This window comes from Ambystoma mexicanum, chromosome 2q (assembly GCF_040938575.1).
Source record: "Ambystoma mexicanum isolate Mex_15411 chromosome 2q, UKY_AmexF1_1, whole genome shotgun sequence".
Taxonomy (NCBI): domain Eukaryota; kingdom Metazoa; phylum Chordata; class Amphibia; order Caudata; family Ambystomatidae; genus Ambystoma; species Ambystoma mexicanum.
In genome coordinates this window covers 295136748-295154714 of record NC_090924.1, presented here as the reverse complement: position 1 = coordinate 295154714, position 17967 = coordinate 295136748, and positions in this window count along the sequence as shown.

Genomic DNA, 17967 nt, shown 5'->3' with positions numbered 1-17967 from the left:
TGACTATGTAAGAACACACGTAATTTCCTGGTTATTTGTTTTATGGACACTTATTGGGATGTTATTTCTTTTGTTTATAGAGTGCTTTGTATTTCCTGGAAACCATGGAGTAAATAATTTGGCAGCCATGTTTTGTGTTGACAAAACACCTTTACGTGAATTTTGCCACATGTTAGTTCTAATACAAAAATACTCCTGCCCCTATGGATTGTCACATTTTCTTGTGCTGCACCAACTCGAGGCCTTCCTCAGCTCTCAACAGTGTTCAGGTGACTCTGTATGGGGTAGCCATGGGGGCTGGTCCTACTGCGTGAAGCCTGGCCTGGGGTTTGTCAGACAAGGGATCCCCAAACTCCCCCAACACTTCCCAGTCGTGTGTCAGGGGGCTGAAAACATGTATCTCGGTCCTTTTTAGGGAACCACTTGTTCAGAGTGCGTGCTCTAATCTTGCCACCACTCCTTGGTCTTGCAGTCACCAAATCAGGCATGGAACATAACTAAAGTACACAGCAGAAGAGCTGTGCCCCTCTCCCAGTAAAACCATGAGACATGTTGGGAGGTTCTGGGTAGGTAGTAATCTGAGAATATTGAGGGATAATTAGAACTAATATGGCTAAACCTCAGTGTACAGGAATTCTCTGATTTGCCACAAGCGGGGAGAATGTGAGAGAGGAGCAGTGCATGTTGTACAATTGCGGCAGTCCTTTTCCTCACACAAGTGCAGAATGAAAATCCAAGATGGAGGCCAGACATCCTTTAATTGTGTAGACAGGGGTCTGCTAATTGGTGATTAATAAAAACCACATACTGAAAAAAAAATGGAGCACAAACTGGGCAAGAAGCAACACTGTTTATTACAGCTGGGTGACCACAAATCAAACAGAACAGTGGATTAGCTCTGATTGAGAGCTTGACAACTGAATGGACTGTGAACAGCAGTTTTATAACAAGAAATACAATAGTCAGAAGTCAGGAGAAACACTCGCAAGTTGGAGGATTCGTTTTTTCTGTGCTTAGCAGGGATTTGATTGGTTTGCAATCTCCTCCTCCTCCTCGATGGTTACATTAATTAGTGAAAGCGTCATTATAGCAAACAGTTCAATAGTTTCCCATCACCTCACCTCCATATGTGGTACCACATTTTATTCACATCCCACCTTGGAAGATCAGTTATTAATGAAGCAACCATTGAGAACGGGACACACGAGACACTACAGCTGGTGGGAAAGGGAACATTCACACAATACCTGTTATATAATGACCTTTGTGGACTCTGTGGTAGGTACATTGTGGGCTGGCCACCTCATCAGAGCTTAGGAACATACCATCTGATTGGTCCTCCCAGGAAGACAACACCGTCCAGTGTTCCCTTCCCACAGCCGCCTGCCAATGGGCTTCGGTGGTCATGTGAGTGTCCCACTGGCACAGAGCCACAGCTTGTTTGGCTGACTGCCCTGCAGCTACATCACCCAGTTCTGGCTGTCTTAATTCCCATATGACGTCTACATTGAGCCTCCTCCCTGTCGTTGTGGTCATGTGTTTTAAATTGGAATATTCCCAGGTCCAGTCTGCTCCGAGGGATTTCCCACTACACGGATTTGTGATTGTGCTATCTCTGTCCCTCCCCTTCTTTAGTTAATCATAGAGCAATGCTATGAACCAAGTTTACATCCAATGTATCGTTATCCCCTAGCATTCCCCCTACTATTGCCGGTGAAGTCCTTCATACAGTGTGTCTGTGGCTCAGAGTATCTGTGTTATTCCCCATGTGGCCACCCTCCCCGTGCATCTTCTTTACTCCCACAGTTGGTAGGTATGTCCCCCTATCTGGTGCTGAATTAGCACCTTCATCACAGTTTTTTAAGGTATGTTCTTTTTTCCATTAATCATGTAGCAGTAAAAATCTGGAATCCATTTTGATGAGTCAAGAAACAATGTTTTTTGTTCCAACCAGAAACTCTAAGATTCAAGCAACAAGTCCACAGATCTGAAGCCTTAGTCTGAAAGGTCGAGATCCAAAGACCATGCCCTGTGAAAGATTGATGGTTATGAGGGAACACTTGTTGAGCGCAAGAGATGGGGTTGGGGCTGTTTCTGTACATTATTAGCATTTTACTTTTAGGACCACCCTGGATAAATACTTATTTAAAGAACCTGAACTGTTGCCTATCTGAGGGTGATCCCTCTCAGCTTCATGGCAGGTGGTGTTAAAAGTGGGATCAACAGACTTGGGCCTTGGGGTCGGCCATCACCAAAAAGCCTTAGTCCAACTGGTGGAGAACGAAAGAACATGCCGCATGAACATCCTGAATGGGGGCGGCAGGAAACCTTGTTGAGAGCCATTAGCAGATGACCTAAAGACCATCCTGAATTAATTCTTATTTACAGAACCTGAAATAGTGTTTGTGTGATGTTGATCCTGCTTAGCTTTGTGTCACCACCAAGCAACATAAAACACAGAAAATGTGCATTGCCAATATATTAATGATAACATAAAACTGATTGCTCTTTTTCTGATGACCAGCCTTTAAAAATCCTTCCCACTGATCTCAAGGTTTCATTTGAAATTCATACTCTGCCTATGACCTACATACAGTGCTGTTCATCTTGGTATTCTGTACAAATATCGCCATCCATGAATTCAGGACTGGATTTCTCAGATATTTCATTTAATTTCATGTTGTCATTTGTATAGCAGCTTTCACTATGGGCATGGTCTCAACGTACTGTAGGTTGAACACCCTCGGAGGGTCAGAAGTATGGGAAAGTTAGGAGGTGCTAGTATGCATGCGTACATGATGGGCATTATGTTATGAGGGCCTTGCCGAGTTCCTGCTAGCCACCCATGTCTAATTGGCATGTGTATGGGTGGAGAGAGGTACACTAGGAAAATAAGCTGGGGTGGTGTGTAAGAGGATAGTCAATTATGTCTGTAGCTTCAGTTCACATTTTATGCTGTGAAAGGTAGCTACAATATTACGCCAGAAGTGTTGTTCAAAGTGTCATTCGAGTTGTATGTGAAGGCAGATGCGTGTGGGAGTGTGGTCGCGCCCGAGGCTAATTTCAAAGCCGCAGAGTTTGAGAGGAAAACATGCATTGGTTATAATCAATTGAAAGCCTAGAATTGGTACATTGAGCAAATTCTAAAACATCTGGGTTCATAAATTATGTTGAGTGCATGACTCCAACTGTCATTAAGTGACTACCCTCCAGACCCCACTTAATCGTAAAGGCATTAGGTCAACCCCTACATTCCATGTAGTTGAACACATTCTACAATCGCCTAGGATCCATACTTTGGTCGCCCTTAGGGACTCGACTAGGTGCAGCACCCTGGTCAACTGCACAACCCTTCCAAGTGCTATTTCAAGGCTCTCACAAGAGAACCACTGGTGCAGCACATTGGCCAACCGCACAAGTCTTCTATGTGTAACATGTTGGCTACCCTAGTGGATATTCACAGAGCAAGACCTTGGCTACACTTATACATCATCAAAGAGTCGAATCGATGGCCACCTTTCTAATGATGCAGTCCATATGATACAGATTTGGAAATCAATTGGGTTCAGAAGTCTCAGATGAGGTTTCTGTCCAAAGCAGCTGACACTTTTAATCTCTAGCAAACTCTTCTGTGTATAGTGTGTGTTGAGAAAATGTGATGAATGGAAAGCTTCGCATTAATCACAACCACGGGAAATTCCCCAGAGCACTTTTCTATTCCATCTATGCTGTCCAGGGTCCACTCAAATGCAAATCCGAAGGAATCTTTTCCTCAATGAGAGAAGTCCAGCCCGAATGCATGGGCCACAAACCCTCTGCAAGGGAATACAAGCAACTCTACATGTTTCAACCTTGTTGGGCCTCATCAGTGACTTGAAGTTGGACTCTATAGGGATAGGAAGCCAGTGACACCTCCCACTTAGAGGGAGTCACTCTAAACGCCAGAAAGGTATGAGGGGAACCATTTCAATTACTTTTAAGCTTTGAATCTCCATTTGGGAAACTGCCATTCCATAAAAGGCTAACAGTGCCATTATAGAGGGCTACCCAACGCATGCCAATCAGGCTTTGCCATTCCCCTCAAGACAGCAATCCATTCTGAACCTTATAAAATATCCTAGCAGTATCCTTATTCGGCCGTGTAGAAGGAAAGATGTTTCAATGGCTACAGTGCCCGGCCACACATGGGGACTGTTTGATAAATGATAATATCCCAGTAGGCTAGCTTGGTGAGTTTAGCACTTGCTGAGATGTGAGTGTCTAAACTGCAAGTCACAGGTTCAAAACAAGACAGATTTTTTAGCCTTTCTTGTTAATGTGACCACATGGGTGGCTAATAGGAAAACCTCTAATTTCCAGTGCTACGGATGGAAAAACGGTGTCAATAATTGAAAAGTAAATAATATTTTTAATAATCTTCTTTCAATTTTCCTGCAAAAGGTCAAAGTATTTCCATACCTTCTAAATAAAAAGGAACCCTAGACTCCCTCCATTCCAGTGGATTGTTCACTGGTTACTAGATTCCCAACCCCCACCCCCTTTTACCTGTGCAACCCACCCCTTTTTGGAGAATGTTTCCAATGTACCCACACTGTCCTGGAAACATTGTTTTACCTAAAGTGACTGTGCACCCCAAGAGCTTATGGGGACTGAACAACATCTCCTTCATTCAGTGCACCCCAGGGAGTCTGGTTGTGAAGACGCAAGCCACATCCTGCCAAGCCTCATTTCTCACAGGCACCAAGCCATTATGGTTCTCATAGCATATTTGCTTTAAGCCACGCTTGTTATGGTAGCCCGGGTCGTTATGCACGTTCCACAAATAGAGCAATTATGAGGAGCTGGACCCATCAGACAGCAGATGAGTGCGTGCTCAGAACCAGGCTGGGTTGCCAGAGAGAAATAAGTGTGGTTTGAATGTCCTCGGACTCCACTCAAGAATGGCCTGAGTGTTTTTTAAGCCTCCGGCAGAGCCCTCTAGGGTGCATCGCAGAAAGGACCGCAGGGTCTTTCTGCCCTCATAGGAGCCACAATTGGCGAGGAGTGGAGGAGACGCCATTTTCTGCATGCGAGAATTGAAGATGTTTAATATAGACGGCCCCAGGGTGGAAGCAGTGCGCAGTACAGGTCAACATAACATGTCTGCAGTGGAGACCTTGTTTTGCTGCACGGCTGGCCATGAATACTGCCACGTTTCAGCATTCATCGTACATGTAAAATCGGGGAATTCCTTTTGTGCTTTTGAGCAGTGTGTGATGAAGTGCTACTGAAAATCAAATAGATCCATTTATCAACAGATCAGATTTGGAGAGAGCCACTGGCCCTGGCCAAGCCCCACTGGACACAAACGCTGCAGTGAAGGGAACCTCATTGAAGGGGAAGAAATGTGTGCTTTGTTGAGCAGGCTCGGGCTGGCCTATAGGGCAATATGGCAATGCCCAAAGCAAAAACACAAAATGCTAGTGTGGGGCAGTTTGTTTGGTCATAGTGGGTCACTTTTTGTCCCATGTGGGCCAGTTTGATAAGTTAATTCACCATGCGACTAGTAATTTTGACTAGTATTACTGGATACGTATTCTTTAAAATGCACAATTTACATCACATTTCATCAAAATGCTCCCCCTTGGGTACTACTCAAACAGTCTGTCACAAAAGGAATCAATAGCCATTTGTAACTGTGGGCCACTTTTTCATTGGTGCACGAGACAATTGTCTGCCCCAGGCCGAACCTATTGTTGGGTGGGCTGAGGTTTTGGTATAGAGTCATGACCATTCAACCTATTGACTCTGCCTGCGACATTGGTACATTTCAAGATTATGCAAAAGACATCTGTACAGGGCAGAGCCGTTTCAATGCATGGTGTGGAGACGTGGCCTCGCATGGTCTCGACCGCGCGAGGCCACGCCACACATGGCAGAAGCAGGCGGGATACCGGCACAGAAGAGCGGGACATGGAGGGAAGCGGAGTCCTCCACCACAGCTCCTGTCTGAGAGCTAATGACACAGCACCCATAACTCCCTACACAGCTGTGACCCTACTCCCCACCTTGACTTAAGATATACAAAGGTGTTGTGGCCTTTAAAGACAACAGGATGCTTCAATGGGCTCTAACTATCTTTATTGCAAGACAAATAGGTGAACATAAGATTGTCCTCGTGCAGGCAGGGGATGGACGGTCATTCCATGACAAAGTCTGCAAACTTGCTGCGCTTCCTTCTCTCTCTCTGAGGTCTACTTAGATCTGGACATGGGGCAGGACTGCGGGAACACTCTTGGGGAGGTGCGGGTGATTCGGGTTCTCCTTGTCTTGCTCTTCGCTGTGACTCCCTGAGTGGGGTTGGAGTGTTGGGGCTTGAGAACTCGTTGCCGTAGTTTGACTCCGAGGCATCTCTTTCTGACAGGCGAGGGTTTTCGGATGTCTCCTGGTGGTCTTGATCTTCTCCGGTTTCCCAGTGTGGCTGTTCAAAAGATCCTTTCCTGCGGTACATGGCCACCCTTTCTAGGTTCCATTTCCTTCCGTCGCTGGTGCAAATGTGGTTTGACCCTTTCTCCAGGACTTCTATGGGACTGCTGTATCTGGAGCCAGTCGAAATGTGTCTTTGTGGGGGAGGCGTATCTTTACTAGGTCGCCTTTGTTAACTGCTGTGTGGCGAGCGGCTCGACGCAAGTCCCCTTGAGCCTTCATGGCTTCTTTGTTACGCTGCATGCAGAAAACTACGTCTTCCATGTCCACGTCTTCGTCAGCTCTCACTTGTTAGAGCCAGGATGGTACCAGTGTGGATGCTGCCCTTCTCCCCCTTAGCAGATGGAATGGCGAAACACCAGTGACGGCGTTGGGGGTGATGCGGTGGGTTGCTACGGCTTCCTTGACTGTCTTGTACGGGTCTAGGCCCGAGGCATGCGCCCGTTGCAGCGCCCCTTTGATGAAGCGGTTTGCCCGCTCGACCAGGCCATTGGTTTGTGGGTGGTAGAGACTTGCTCTCCGCTGTCGAATGTTGTTGAGTTTGAGGAATTTATCCATTTCTTGAGAGACCAGCTGGACCCCATTGTCCGTGACAATTTCTTCTGGGAGACCTTCCCGCTGGAACATGGCGGTGAGTGCTTCGATGACTGTGCTTGTGGGGATGTTTGAAGTGAAGTCAACTTCGACCCATTTGGAGAAATAGTTGACCGTGACTATCCCGTATTTGTGTTCTGGGGGCATGCTGTCCAGGGGCCCAATGAAATCCAACCCTAGTTTGCGCCACACCCCTTTGGGGACTTCGGTGAGCAGCATGGGGGCTTGCCTCACAGCTAGGCACTTGTCACTGTTGGTGCATTCATGGCACCTTTTGACCATTTGTCATATGTCCTGGTCCATGCCTGGCCACCAGTAGGCGTCGCGTATCCTGCGTCTGGTCATGTTGCATCCCAGATGGCCTGAGTGTGCTCTGCACAGTATCACTTTGCGAATTCCGCTGGGCGGGATAACTTGGTCGCCTCTGAGAATGAGACCGTTCATGGTGGTGATTTCCTCGTTCACCTTCCAGTAAGGACGAAGGCCTTCAGGGATCGCTCTTTCGTCGGGCCATCCTTCGTGGACCCGGGCTACTATGCGCCGTAGGGCATCGTCCTGCTCGAACTCCTCCTGCCAGTGGCGTTCACTCAGGTCCATGTACTCGCCGTTCCTCAAGTCACTGATGGAGGCTACGACACATTCATCTTCCAAGTATGTGGTACCAGGGGCGCTTTGGTTCAGGAGCCTGGACATGCAGTCCGCTTGTGCGTTTTTCCAGCCCGCAATGTGGGCTATCTCGTATGTATATTCTTGAAGCTTTGTGGTGATCCTGGCCACTCTCGGGGTGGCAGTCTTGGTGCCGCCCGGGCTCAACATGTGAATGAGGGGTTTGTGGTCGGTGACCAGCCTGAATTTCGTGCCCCAAACATAAGATCTGAAGTAGTCGACGGCCCCGGCACATGCCAACATTTCTTTCTCAATGGTGGAGTAATTCTTCTCCGATGATGATGGTGCTTTTGATGCAAACGCCACGATAATTTCAGTGTCTCCCTTCTTCCGGGCCAGGGTGGCCCCCAGCCCGTATGCGCTGGTCTCTGTAGTAATGCAGGTGTCCCATTCAGGGTTGAACGGTTTCAGGCATGGTACGTGTAGAATTCTCCTTTTGATTTCACCGAAAGCTTCATTTTGCTCTGGGCCTCAGGAGTGGGCTGCCCCCTTCTTCAGAAGCTCCCTCATGGGGGACGTGGTTTCGGAGAACCTTGGGACGAATTTAGCATAGTACTCAGCTAGGCCCAGGAACAAGCGTAGTTCTTCTCTAGACATTGGGGCCGGGGCATCTGTTATGGCCTCCATGAGGTTCTTTTTGGTACTGACCCCTTTGCTTGAGATGCAGTACCCAAGGTATTCTACCTTGCTCACTCCAAACACGCATTTTTCATGGCGTAGATGAACGCTCGCCTCTTAAAGCTTGCTCAGGACTGCCCTGAGTGCTTTGTCATGGGTCTCGTTGTCCTTGGCATAGACGAGAATGTCGTCCTGAAAGAATGAAACATTTGTGAGTCCTTTGAGTAGAGAGTTCATCATCCTCTGGAATGCGGACGCTGCCGACGACAAATGGCATGCGGGTATATTGAAAGGTGCCGAAAGGAGTGATGAACGCGGTCAGGGGCGTGAAGATTTGTGTAGGGGAATCTGGTGTCCAGCTTTGAGAAGATTGCCACCTCTTTCATCATGAGGACAATTTTGCTAATGCTGGGGAGCGGAAAGCTATCAGTGACAACCACTAGATTCAGGCTTCTCAGGTCGATGCATATCCTGAGGTCGTTGCTGGATTTCTTTTTGACTAACACCACTGGACTCAGCCACTCTGAGGATTCCACAGTCTCGATGGTTCCTTCTTCGACCATCTTCCGAAGGTGGGCATCCAATGCAGGTCTCGCCGTGGCAGGTACTGCCCTGACTTTGTGTTTCACAGGGACCACATTGGGTTTAAGGAAAATCTTGTGGACAAAGTTTTTCACTTTCCCTGGGTTCTCGGAAAACAGGCCCGGGAAAATCTCCTTGAAATTTTGCGCTGCTCCTGAGGAGACCATGAGTACCTGTTCCAGAGTGCTGGGATCTAGTTTTATACTGAGTTTGTGTTGATCGTCCCATCCCAGCACGGCTGGGCCTTTGGGTGAGAAGTACACTTTGATGGTGGTAGACCTCCCCTTGAATTCGATCTGGGATCCGATGTAGCCTAGGAGGTCGACAGTCGCACCTCCGAACACCGTCGGTTTTTCCCTGGTCGTTCTGATTTCTACCTGTGCTTGTCCCATCATCTCCTTATACCTGTTGATGGGAAGGATTGTGAGGTCAGATCCTGAATCTGGGGACACATGTTTCCATTCCGTCCACTTTAATGGTGCAGTGGGGCTTTTCCCTCCTGGCATGGGGGGGTGTTGACCATGACAACCATGGGTCTGTCCTGTAGTTCGTCATCATCGCTTGAAGCGCAGTCGCCATCGACGCGGGAAATGGTTTTCTCCCGCCACGTACATGCTGGGGCCACGTGACCAATGCGTCCGCACTTGGAGCACTCCTTATTCCTGGCGGGGCAGTCGCGATCATTCGCCATGTGCTTGATGCTGGCGCATCTATAGCATTTAGGAACGTCCTTTTGCCTGGGGCCTTTGTCCCTGGGGCTGTCGCAGGACTGCTTGTCTCTGCACCCTCTCCATTGTAGCGCCGCAAGTTCGGGTACGGGCAGGTGACTTCCCGCCTCTTTGCGTCTGCTGGAGGTTTCTTATTCCACCCTGGCAATTTGGATGGCCTTGTCGAGGGTTACCTCCTTTTCTTGGATGAACTTGTCCTGCACTTTCCTGGAGTTAGTGTGAACGATGAGCATGTCGCCGATAACTTGTTCTGCGTTTTCGCCAAAGGTGCAAAGAGAAGCCCGCTCCCTCATCCTGGTGATGTATTTGTCCACGAGTTCACTCCCTTCCTGTTTACGGGTGTAGAACCTCAGCCTGTGTAGTACCATTTTCTCCTTATTGGTGAACCTCTTCACAATGCGACGAGTCGCCTTCTTGTACTGTAATGGCTGTTAAGCTGGCAAATATGCGCTGATCTTCAACCCCCAATGCATTCAGCAGCATCGCCCTCTTCCTGGCGGGGGCATATCTCGTGCCGCCCACAGCTTCCAGATAGGTGTAGAAAAGGGGTTCCCACTGCATCCACGGAATTGCCGGGGTCCCTGGTGAGGGGAGAAACGCAGGGGGCGGTGTGGCGCCTTGCATGGTGGGCCCGTGGGTCTTTTGATATCCTCGTCGCCAAATATTTTGTGGCCTTTAAGGACGACAGGATGCTTCAATGGGTTCTAACTGTCTTTACTGCAAGACAAACAGGTGAACATAAGCTTGTCCTCGTGCAGGCAGGGGAATTACTCACAGTTCAGTTCAGGGCCTCTCAGTTACTTCACTGGGGCTAGATGTGCACAAGGATAGCACGCTGCAAGCTTCCAGGGCCCCCATGTGGCCTCTTGTGGCTTTGGACTTATGCCCTGGAAGCTGGGTCCTCAGGCTCTTCAGGGCCTCGGTCTGATGGCTCCTTATCAGGAGCAGCGGTGTGAGTCGACCGCTTGGTCTGGCGCTTCGCCAACACTCGCAGGAATGTTTTCTCGTGGAGCGCGGGTTCGCAAGATCTCGTTATGCCGAGATCTCGCGAGACCATGCTCCCGCGATCATGTGATGTCCCCACAAAATGCCTCAATCAATCCATGCCTGAAGGCCAGCGTGCTAATGTGCTCTGTCAGTATAGCTTGTTTCATGCCCAGCAAGGCCTCTGTGTAATACAAGCAACTGTAACCTTGCACAAATGAAGCACCTAAAACCTCCTTATGTGCAGCGTTTCATTTAGAGGCCACTACACATGGGTGATGCCAGGAGCTGCCAGGGGCACAGGCAGGGAAGTGGCACTGCAAAGGTAGGTGTGAATTAGCTGCCGGATTTGTCTTTGTTTTAACCAGGAGTAGACTGGGAATGATAGGTGGCATGGAAATGTCTTTTAAAATGCCTTCATATGTAGGCCGCAAGGTATACCACTGTATGTAGGGCTTGAAGAGTTCACCATCCAAGACAATTTGAACAAACAAGTCCAAATAGTGAGTTTTAAAGCATGTTTGCCTCTTGAGGGATTGCAAAGTAGTTTAACAAAAAACAATATTTGAAATGCAAACAATTGTTAAGAGTAAAGAATAAGATACTGGAATCCTTCAAACAAATGATTTGCTTTGCAGGGATGTGGGGGTGAGATGGAAAGAGGGGGAGGTTCACTGGGAGAGTGGAATGAGCGGCAGAAAACCATCACTGTACCCACACTAAAGAGGTCCATGCTGGTGAGGCCCATCTGGAACTCTCCAGAGTTGCCTGTGAGCCAGTCCACCACTGTTTTTAACTAATTGACGTTCTAATCAGGCAGCAGCAAACGGCAGAAGCCTGCTCTCGCAAGTCGCTTTCATTGTCCAACACCCTGCCGATACCAAAGTTCCTTCCACAAGCAGTTGGCATAGGCTGTGTTCAACTGTCATCCCAGAGATTAACAGCTCTATGTAAGACTTTTTACACCTTCTTCTTTTTTAATTCTTTTAATTGTGATTTGGTTTTTAAGTAAACCTTACACAAAAGTAGCAAAACCAATATACAATAATTTAAAAAATACAATGTTACCCTGGTGGATATAGAGATCTAGTCGATTTCTGTCAATGTTGGGAACCACTATGCCATATATAGATCGGAGGCTCATCTACGGGAAGATAATGAAGCAGAAACAATTCCCAATTGGTCATAAATGAGTCCCAATCCCTACCTCTTACAGCTGATGTTCTGCGAACAAGAGACACCATTGGCCGAATGATGTTTACTTCCCTCATTAGAATTAGATTTAAAATCACCCCCACTATAATCAAATGGGGAGGACATCAATGAGCCAACCCTCAAACCTTCACTTTTATGGGGAAGTTGGTGTCCCTGGGAAAAGCATAGGCAGTAGACTCCCAGCGAGAAACTTGCACTAAGGGAGAAAAAGAGAGAGGAATGGACAGGGTATTGAACCCATATGCCCATTAAGAGAGGTGGTGCTCTGTGGGAAGGATGGGTAAGCAGATCATACTCTCGCACCAATAATCAGACCGACTCAGGAAGTTGGCAAAACATAACTGTTTTTAATTGCAATTGTCTAAAACAGGGAGTACAACGGGCGTCAACGGACAACCCACAGCATAAGTCTCTCCACGATTCATATGAAAAAAAACAAAGTTATATAGCAATAACTTGTCATACGTGATGCCATACTATGTGGCAAAATAAGAAAACCTAAATTGGATTGAGGTGGTCTATGGGGAAAATGTAGGTATACGTTCTATATAGGAATAGGTTGTGATTGGGTCTCTACAGTCAGGTGGACAGCTATGTCCACCCCTAGTGCAAGTCATCTTCCGTGTCATAAAAATACACAACGCTTCATTGGCTTTCAAACTATGGGACTCTTTGCTACGTGACCTTCTACAATTGGTTGGCACGCTTGTACCCTTCTGGAATATTTCACTTGCTAGCAGCACGCAAGCTGGTGCTCCAGGTGCTGGAGGGTTGGCCTTGATCATGCCTCCCCCGCAATTAGCCCAACATCCATCATCACTACTGTTGTCTGCCATTCAATTAGTCCTTTGAACTTGGCTTTGCAAAGGATCACTGTGCCTGAGAATAAAAGGGAGTGTGAGCATAGTCTCATCTTCTGGTCTCGGTGTAGCTTGCCTAAAGTCTATTTTCATATGACCATGTGACAGGAGACTGTGTTTTGTGCTCCTTCTTCACATTTACCACTATTAAATTAATAAAACCTGGCACTTCTAATGTTTTTCCATTACACCTCAACAGTAGCACGTCTCGCTTCTCACGTTCATTGTATCTTCTCGAATAGATAACAAGTTTCTTGGCTGTCCCAACCCTTGACACCGGGCCAGACAAGCCTTCTCGAATCTTCCTTCGCCGTCAGCTGTTTTCTTCAACGGTGCCACACTTTCAGCCCTTCTATTCACGGTTTCCAAGTTTGCACAAATGCGTTGCGGAACATCCAGATGCTATACATACATTTATATATATTGGCGGCACTGTTAAGGTGGGAGTCACGTGAAAATTGCGTACCTGAATATCTGGTTGATCTCGACGGGGCAGCCAGACTGACAAGAAGAATTGGTGACACAAGAAACCAGCCTCTCCTCCACCCAGAATGGGTACTGGGTAAAAGATGGACCAATTCCCAACGTCACAAGCTGCTCTCTCCTGATTTCCGTGACGTCGGGACTGTGAAAGCACAGGCAGGAGAGGTTGAAGGAACAAGTCTTTGAAATGATGAAACTCCAGAGTCCAAGGATGGGAGAGGCGATTCCAAGAGATGACGCTGAAGCTGAGGTGCTCGAGAGTCCAAAGAAGACAAGGGCGTACTCCAGGAGTAGACACTGGATGCTGTGATGCTCAAGAGTCCAAAGAAGACAAGGATGTACTCCAGGAGAAGACACTGGATGCTGTGGAGCTCAAGGGTCTGAAAAATGGCGGGATATTCACCAGGGAGATGCTGAGTACAGAGAAGCTCAAGAGTCCAAGGATGGCTGAGGCAAATACCAGGAGAAGGCACTGAAGAATGACCACAGAGCTCAGGCTGGCACAAAGTTGGAAAAAAGGGGAAAAATCTACGCAGGGAAACCCAGCCTGGCAAAAGGGAGAGGGAACCTGGGAGAAAGGGAGAACTAACGTGGACCTGGCTGGGAGAGGAAAACAGGAAGGAAGGGAACCCCAGAGAACAAAAGGGAACCAAAGGGAAATTACAGGGAAAACCCCAGGGGAAGCTGGAAGCTGGGTGGAGAGGACAAGGGAAGGAAAATCCCCAGACAGCTGAGAATAACAAGGCAGGTGCAGGAACAAGGGAGAGCGAGTAAACACGATCAGGAACAGAATGCGCTGAGACGCGATCTGCTCCCGATCCTCACTCTCCCTTTATGGGCCGCCGACACCCGCGAGGCCTGGAACGCAAGCTTGATTGTCGCCGGGCGCCGGCGGACCCAGAGCGAGGCTTGGGCAGCAAGCCCCTCTGATCCGGGTGACCAATCCACGGCGCATGCGCGGAACCGTGATCGCGGTCTCCCGTGCATGCCCCGAGGAGCTGCAGCGCTGGTCCACCGAAGCTCTCCCTCCGGCGCCTCCCCAAGCGCGAAAGCGCGAATAGAGGCGCCAGGAAGGGAAAGCGCGTGTGGCGAACCCCGGTCTCCCGGTAAGCGTGACAGGCACCACCTGCAGTCTATTCATTAAGTATAGCCAGCCTTATGATTATTTAGTCTACTTGCGTTACAACATCTGTACAATTATAAAATGGCTTTGCATTTTCTTCAGTGCTCTCTGCACAAGCAATCTTCATTTTGCTCATGCAATGTTGCTCAATTCTTTACTTCGCCATCAGATTCTATAAGGTCGATATACTCTCTTCATTGGCATCTCTTCTGGGTGCGTAATTTCTGCTTCATGTGATGTCACCAGTCTTCTCTTTCATTAATGTTCACACTTCTTCCGGAACTTCCTTCAGAAGACCGTAAATTCTCCACGGGTACATCACATTGGGTTTTCTCAATGAATACTTTGTTTCAAGGACTCTTTGCCATATAGGTACTATCACTGGCTCTGCTCATGTCGCAATGTCTGGTTTCCAACATATAGGTAAAATGGGGGCAGGACTTTCGGTAGATGCACTTGGCTCCTCTTCTACACTTACGAGGGGCAAGAGGCGGTTAGTGAGATAAAGAGGGGGAAGAAAGGATGAGGTTATAAAGAGAGTGGCGAAAAGACAAAGGAGACAGAAAGAGAGAAAGTGAAGCAGAATGCGGGGAAAGAAAGATAAAAGGAAAAAGAGAAATGGTTGGAAAGAGAGAGGGAGAGAAACAAGTGTCACAAACGAAAGCAGAAGGAAAGGGAAACACCAAAGAAAGACAGGGAATTGAATGAAAAATATCAAGAGCGAGAGTAAAATAAAGAAAAAGAAACAAAGAGAAAGAGAACTCTGTAGAATTGAAGGAAACGAATACTAGAAGAAGACCAGGAACGAGAGGGCAGTGGACAGAAAGAGAAAGAAAGAGAGAGATGCGGGGAAGGAAATATATACAGCCAGGAGGTCATAGGGTGGTCGAAAAGAGTGGTTATGAATGATACGGGTCAGAGTTAGTGGTAGGAAAGTGAGCTGTCCTTGTATGTGTGTTTGGTGTATTTTACCTGCTCTCCTTTGGTGCCATATTGCCTAGAAACTGCCCTGGTACAGGTGGTAAATCCAAAAGAAAAGAAAACATATTTCTTTTTCCTGATAATATGTCTTCTTTCCTCGTAAAATGTGTTGCTTGCATTCATTTCAGGTAGATTTGGGACCCCTGTGTCCTATACATTGAGATCTTAGGTCAGTATCAGAAGGAGCTGGTCTTTAAGTGGGCCAGCACTAGATGAGGTGAAACTATCCTTGAGCCATGGCGTTGCTGTGTCTCCTTCAGTTCCTGTAGCACCCGCTGCAACATTAGTCAAAGGCTGTGAGTGCAGTGGGGATGCTCTGAACAAATATGTGGATGGAAATCATTTGCTTTCAAAAGCAGGACAGTCACCACCTGACTTCCAAGGATAATACACTCTAAAAGTGCATATGTGACTCATAGGGCCTCATTACACGGTAGGTCCACTGAGGGACCTCAGAGCCAATAACGGTACTGCATGCCCCTATGGGGGCTCAAATGGGAATGGGGAATGGTTCCCGGAATTGGGACTTACCGGTCCCGCAAAGGTCGGAATAGACCGGTAAGTCCCTATTACGGGAACCCGGTCTATGACGGTGGTAGGGGGTAGCCATGGCACTAAAAGCGCCATGGCTACCGCCTACCATGTAATGAGGTCCATAGTCTTTACTGGTAGGGGGGTTATCATAAATGTAATATGGGGAAAGGCGAGTGTGTATTCTGTGTGCAGAAGGGTTGCAGGCTTGAATAACTATCACCGATTAGCTCATATATAAAAATGTGCCTTTGATCTTATGTTCCCAAAATGCTCTTTGATTTTATGCAAGGCACCAGGTAGTTTCCATAGCTGTTATTTGTCCTCTCCTTTTTCCTCAGGTCTGGCTTTGGCCAGTATACGCACATTTAAACAAGGTCTTTAGTTTTAGAAGATTGCTGCCTCCCTTCAGAATTCATACATACTGTTTGCCTTTTCTGCAGGGACAGAATAGCAACAGGTTATCATGGCTCAGGCAGACAGCAGCAGAGCGGAAACCCTGAATCAGCACTTAAGAGATCATAGAATAAAAGTGATGTCCTACTTGGTTGAATTGCTTATATTCTGTGTCAGAAAGGAATTTATTCACAGAAAGTAGTTTATTTGGAAACTGAACCTAGGCATTCTCTGCAAACCCTATACATTTATGTTACAATCGTAATGTTTGCCAGGGTGGCTGCAAATGTAGGTACACATAGGCACACCCATGGTGTATGAGAATGACACCAATAGGCCTCCTCTTAACTCGTTATTTTTTGGCACCACACATATTTAACTGATGTGAGTAGCCCTAGGCACAGGAATGAGCACTATGTAGGTACATAGTGGCGTTTGTGCTGGAGGAGGTCATTAAGGCGCACAGGCACTGACAAGGCTCAGCATCCATAGATCCGCATGGCACAGTACACTGAACAGCAGCTGGGTCGGAATGGTTTCTGAAGCTTCCCGCCTATGGTATATCTTTCTGCCATCGATATTACAATGGAAGGCTGCCTAACCAAGGCTTAACAGAGGGTAGACGTAATAGGCCTCTGTCTCACAGCACCTGTGCAAGGGCTGCTTCCCACCTGCCGCGAGGAAAAGGTGGGTGAGTCATCCAGTTTGCATGTGGCATTTAAAAAAGGGATTTGAAAAAAAGGAAAATGCTAGTTAGAAATCATGAACAAGTATTTACAAAGCCAATAGTTTGGGCTTTGTGCAGGTATTTGGCTGAGGATGTGGGAAGCATCGCCGTCTTTATGGGAGGGCAAACAGGGCTTGTGCCCCTGACCCTCATCCTGGGATCCTTTGAAGGTGGGGGGGCAAAGGCACCACTTTGGAGTGGGGTCAGGGCAGGGAGACGATTTAAAACGAGTGAACCTGTTGAGGAAACAAAACGATGAATTCAAAAACATTGTTTTTCTACAAAAAATAATTTCATTTGTTTGTTTAAAAAAGGAGCGGTCGTTTTTTGCAAATTTAGAGCTGAGGCAAACGCACTGGTTCACTGTGTAGCACAATGGTGGAACTTTCAGTATGTTACCCCGACTTTCACTTTACACAAAAATACGCTTTCCTCCAGCTCTAGCTCCAACAGTGATGCACACTTGAGTTGTTTATTGTAGTGAACGCTCTTGCCCCTCGTAGCCTACGATTATTTATTTTGCGCTATTTTATCGCGCTATCTGCGAGTCCTTCTGAAGCACCTGAATATGCTCATATTTACTTAGCGTTCACATATTCTTCAATTGAAAAAAACTAAACAAACAAAAAAGCTGTTATTTTTCTTTGGTATTTTAGAAATTCTAATATCTCTTAATTTTCTTCGGGCGTGCATGAACTATGAGGACCCTGGACAGTTAGTTTGTGATCGCAATGTTTTTTGACAAGCAATGTATAATAAACATTGCCTGTAATATAGAGGTTCCAGGCCTGGCTCCTTTCACTTTTCTAACAGCTGTAATAAGGCCTCCTATTGTCACACCATGTAATGGTGCCCAATTTATCGACCTCTGAGGGATGAAAGGTTGAGTCGGTTCTGCCGGCATTACATTCTGCGAAGTGCAGTCTTGCCCGCTTGTCTGAGGGTAGCGCTTAAAGAGTGTGCTAGTCACTCAGTGATATATGCCAATGAGTATCGGAGCAATGTGCCAATAAG